General features: G+C 43.4%; 1 pseudogene; it reads left to right on the forward strand.

Moving 5' to 3' along the window:
- The first annotated feature begins 4,129 nt into the window (after nucleotides 1–4,129).
- LOC102836400 lies at nucleotides 4,130–4,614 on the forward strand (annotated as a pseudogene).
- The last annotated feature ends 772 nt before the right edge of the window (nucleotides 4,615–5,386 follow it).

Genomic DNA, 5,386 nt, shown 5'->3' on the forward strand with positions numbered 1-5,386 from the left:
AGGCAGGAGATAATGAGGGATTGTGCTAGGACAGAAAGCTGGAAAGGAGGGAATTGATGGATGGGAGAGATACCGGAGCAGTAGGAAACTGACATGATTTGACAACTCTAAGTATGAAATCCTTCACAAACGTGTGTGTCATTCTTATTTGGTGTTACTTAGATAGTCAAGATTTTCAGACCATCTGTCATTGATGCTAAAAAGTAAAGTTAGATATTATCTTCCACTTAAAACTGACTGTCAGAAACCCATACTCACAGGATTGGCCAGTGGAGGAATGTCACAGGGCTGGGAGTTACAAGGACTAGTCACCTACTTAATACAATGCCAGCCACCCAGAATTTTGAAATCCCTTAAGTGGAACACCTTGGTAAGCACCATTCTCATGAGTCCTGCATTCTCCTGAGTCCCCCAACAGTTTAGGCTATTGCACGGGGGGCCTTTAGCAGACAGAAAATGGGCCACCTGTTTTCACTTGTGCTGACAGCACCCAGAGCCTGGCATGTGGCAGATGCACAGCACATTAATGAATGAATTATTCAATGAATGAATGAATTGCAAGATTCCTAGAATGCCCAAGCTCTCTATGAAGACCCCAAAGGCTGCTACCTGCCACTGCTGCTCCTCTCCCTTCCCCCCTCCCATCCATGAAGCCTCCACTCCTCCTCTGAAGCATCCCAGAATAGATTAACCCCTCCATGGCTTCTACTGCAACCTAGAAAGGCGGCAGAGTATTACACTGACTCCAGGGGTGGGAGTTAAAAGGAGCGGGAGAAGAGGGCCTTGCAGAGTTATGAATCTAATCTCCCACTCCACCCCCAACAAATTTGGAAGGCCATAATGTTTGTTCTCTCAAGGGTAGAGGGGAAAACTGAATACATTAAATAATCATTTTTTAATTTAAGTTGGTAAAGCATTTGGGACTATCCATAGTGTGAACAACTCTCACAACCAAATTACATTCGAGTCGCCCACCACAGTGACGGCTTATGTCTCAACACTTGTTTCCTTCGTTATCATCCCTCTATTGCTTGAAGCCACGATTTGATGAATCTCTGTGCCAGGAAAAAAACAAAACTTATTAAAATTATGCTGTCAAACTGTTGTAATTTTACTTCATCTTGCTTTCAGCTGTTTAAAAACAATGTTCCTTCCCTATCCCTCAAGTTCTAAGCTTGGAAGTGACACCTGCCTCGGGTCCTTCTGCTTCTTGCTCGCACAGAGTCTCTCACATAATATTGGAATCTACAAGCATCCAGAGAGAAACTTCTAGCTGTTCCCCTTTTTGTCTGAGTACTTGTGGGCTGGTATTACCATATGTATGAGGTATCTGAGGTTGTAAAACCACCATGATCAGACTTCTGCCACATCACGTCCCCAGAGGGGCCCCTGGAACACCTTGGAAAATGAAAGGAACATATATTTACTGATCTCAATTGGGTTATGAATAAGCCCTTGTGGCACAGTATTTAAGTCCTCAACTACTAACAGCAAGGTGGGTGGCTGAAACCCACCAGCTGTGCCAAAGGAAAAAGACCTGGAGATCTGCTCCCATTAAAGATTACAGCCCAGGGAATTCTAGGGGCAGTTCTGCTCTGTCCTATGTGGTGGCTATGAGTCACAATCAATTGACACTATACAACAAGAACAGCGACAGCATTGGGGGATAGCTCTGTCAATGGCTATATTAGTTACCCAATGGCCCTATAACAAAAAATACCACAAGTCGGTGATTTCAAAGAACGGAATGTAGTATCTCACAGTCCCGGAAGCTAAAAGTTCAAGTCAGATCCTCAACTGAAAGCCTTTCTCTTAGAGTCTGGTGTCTATTGGCAATCCTTAGCATTCCTTTGTTGTTGTTGTTATGTGCCATCGAGTCCTTTAGCTGTAGACAAATTCTCACATAACATCTGTCTTCTCCCTGTGTGTGTCTTTGTGTCTACTTGCTTTTCTAACTCAGAAATGATCAGGTTTAGGATCTACCTTACCGGTATGGCCTTGTTAGCATAACAAAAGAAATCCCTATTTTTAAGCCAGATAGTATTTACAGGAACAGAGGTTAGTACTTCTGCACAGAATGGGAGTGGGGGAAGGGCACAGCTCAATGTATAACAATGACCTTGGCCCTGAACATGAGCTAAATGGAAAAACCTGAGGAACGTTTAAGATGCTCCTAAGCAGTCCTGGACCATGGAAGGTACAGGGGCCACTGGTCCTTCAGGCATGTGACAGAGCCATTGTCATTCTTCATGAGCAAAGAAACTAAACCTACCCTAGAGTGGAGCTGGACTCAACAACCAGCTGGTAAAAGCTTTTCTGGGAAACTACACCAGACCAGGCTGAAGAAAGAAATAGGAGGTTTGGGGGCCTGGCAAGCAATAGCAACCCAACAACTTGGTGGCAGAATGTTAATTAAACTAAGATAATGATTGCATTATTTCAGCACTCTCCTGTGTCTGGGTTGCTTGGTTTAGATTTGGTTTCCCATGAATTCCCTAATAACATTCCTTTAGAAAAAGTCCACCCTCACTTCAGCTGAATTAAAGGAAGGATGCAGACATCTGGACCAAGGTACCAACAGAGATCAGGACACTTGGAGGACTAGCAGCGGTGGTGGCCATTCAGATTAACACAGGGGAGAACAGGATGGGGTGGTGTCTTAGGTTAGTTTCTCAAGAGATACAGAACCAGTGAAGCCTTTATAAGCACATATTGTTGCTGTGCTGTTAAGTGTCATCCAGTTCTGACTCATAATGACCCCGTATAGGGTTTCCAAGGAGATGTTGGTGGGTATGAACTGCTGACCTTGTGGTCCAGGGCTTATCCTACAGCGCCACACCAGGAATCCTTTATATTCATATATGTGGAGTTCAGCGTAGTAGTTACAAATTGGGCTGCTAATCTCAAGGTCAGCAGTTCGAAACTATCAGCTGTTCCGCGGAGAAAGATGAGCCTTTCTGCTCCCGTAAAGATTTATAGCCTTGGAAACCCTGTTCAGGGTCACTATGGGTCGACTCGAAGGCACTTAACAACAACAACAGTTTATATATATATATATATATATATGTTGTTGTTACTGTTAAGTGCTATTGAGTCAGTTCTGACTCATAAGAACCCTATATATAAGGTTTCCAAGGAGTGGCTTGTGAGCTTGAACAACTGACCTTGTAGTTCAAATTGACCTTACCGTCCAGCATTATCTCTCGGCGCCACACCAGGACTCCAGTATATATATATACATATAGTCCTTTGTGTATGTATATATATGTATTGTGCTGGTGGTGTGCCATGGAGTCGGTTCTGACTCATAGAGACCCTGTATAGGGTTTCCAAGGCTATAAATCTTTACAGGAGCAGAAAGCCTCATCTTTCTACCACAGAATGTCTGGTAGTTTCAAACTGCTGACCTTGAAGTTAGCAGCTCAACTCATAACCACAGCACTACCAGAACTCCTTATGTGTATATATATATATATATATATATTTATATATATATATGTGTGTGTGTGTGTGTGTGTGTGTATACACATATATAAATGAGTCAGAACCAACTCGACGGCATTTAACAACTTGTATTATTGGAAAATAAGGCCTTGATGATAAAAATGATGATGGAGATGGAATAATAGAATTTTGCAAGACTTCTTCATTTCAAATACCCTTTTTAAACAACATAAAAGGTGACTATACACATGGATGGAATACACAGGAATCAAATTGACTACATCTGTGGGAAGAGATGGTGGGAAAGCTCAATATCATTAACCAAAACCAGGTCATGGGCCAACGTAGAACAGACCATCAATTGCTCATATGCAAGTTCAAGCTGAAGAAAATGGAAACAAGTCCATGAGATCCAAAATATGATCTTGAACATAGCTCACCTGAATTTAGAGAATTCACCTTGCTCTCCTAGTATTCAAGAATAGATTTGATGTATTACACACTGATAACTGAAGACCAGAAAATTTGTGGATGACATCAAGAACATCATACAAAAAGAATGCAAAATGGTCATTAAAAAGACATGAGCGAAATAAAAGACCAAAATGAATGTCAGGGAGAAGTGGCTGCTATGACAAGCAAAGGAGGCAGGAACTGTAGTGTGAGCAAAACCTGGGTGGGCACCATGGTTGGGACCACCACCATCGAGGCAGTGAAGTACAAGATTCAGGTTCTGCAGCAGCAGGCCAATGGTGTGGGTGAGAGGGCCAAATGCCTCCAGCAGGAAGTAGAAGAAGAAAGCGGGCCCGGGGACAGGCTGAGGCTGAGGTGGCCTCCTTGGACCGTCGGATCCAGCTGGTTGAAGAGGAGCTGGACCAAACTAGGAGCGCTTAGCCACTGCCCTGCAAACACTGGAAATGGCAGAGAACCCTGCTGATGAAGGTCATTGAAAACTGAGCCTTAGAAGATGAAGAACAGATGGAACTCCAGGAAATCCAGCTCAAGGAAGCTAAGCACATTGCAGAAGAGGCAGGTCAGAAGTACGAGGAGGTGGTTCATAAGTTGGTGATTATCGAAGGGGACTCGGAACACACAGAAGAGCGAGCACAGAAATGCACCAAAGAGTTGCACCTCTGTACACAAAGGATGCTTGACCTGAATGAGATGTAGTACACCCAGCCCTGCCCTGCGGCTGCTCCTCCCCTTGACCCTGACTCCCTCTGAGGCCAGCCTGCCTGGAGCTGACCTTTAAATTGAGGGCTGATCTAAATGTAACTGGAAGGCTGTTTCTCCTCTCTCCCCCTCAACCATGTCTTTTTTTTTTTTTCTTTTTTTTTTTTCCTCTCTCTGCCTCTCCACAGAGATACCAACTGGGCCTAGGGGCTTAGCACCTTTGGGAACAACCTTTAAGGTAACGTGAGCAAAGTGCAAGTGTCTTTAAAAGCATGTGATGTACACATTTTCTAGTCATCTTTTTTGTTGTAGCACCGTATGTAACACATTCCAAAAAAAACTCCACAGTTCTGAAGAAGCAATCTAACCCCTTTCTTTTGGAAAGTAATTTTTCATCTTAATGTATATTGCCCTCTTCATAGAGGAGGGAAAGAAGTATGGGCCTGCCTTACTGAGAGCCAAACATAGCCAAGGAAAGACTCCACTCTGGGAATCCTCAAAGCTCTGCACAAATCACCAGCCAAATCAGAAAGGTGAATCCAGGAGGAGCTGGCAACAAAAACAACAAAAATTAAGTGCTATTCAGGTTTTCAGCTTTAAGGTCTCTCAGTGTACAGTGACTTTAATTTTATTTTATTTTTCAGGAGTGACCAAACAAATTAACATGATAAGACCTGTCCGAGGTCAACTTTTCTCTACTCTCTTCCTAGCTACTCACAGAATGGAACATGTGCCCCTCTGCTGCAGTGATCATGTATTTGTTTTCCTG

This window comes from Chrysochloris asiatica, unplaced genomic scaffold (assembly GCF_000296735.1).
Source record: "Chrysochloris asiatica unplaced genomic scaffold, ChrAsi1.0 scaffold00022, whole genome shotgun sequence".
NCBI lineage: Eukaryota > Metazoa > Chordata > Mammalia > Afrosoricida > Chrysochloridae > Chrysochloris > Chrysochloris asiatica.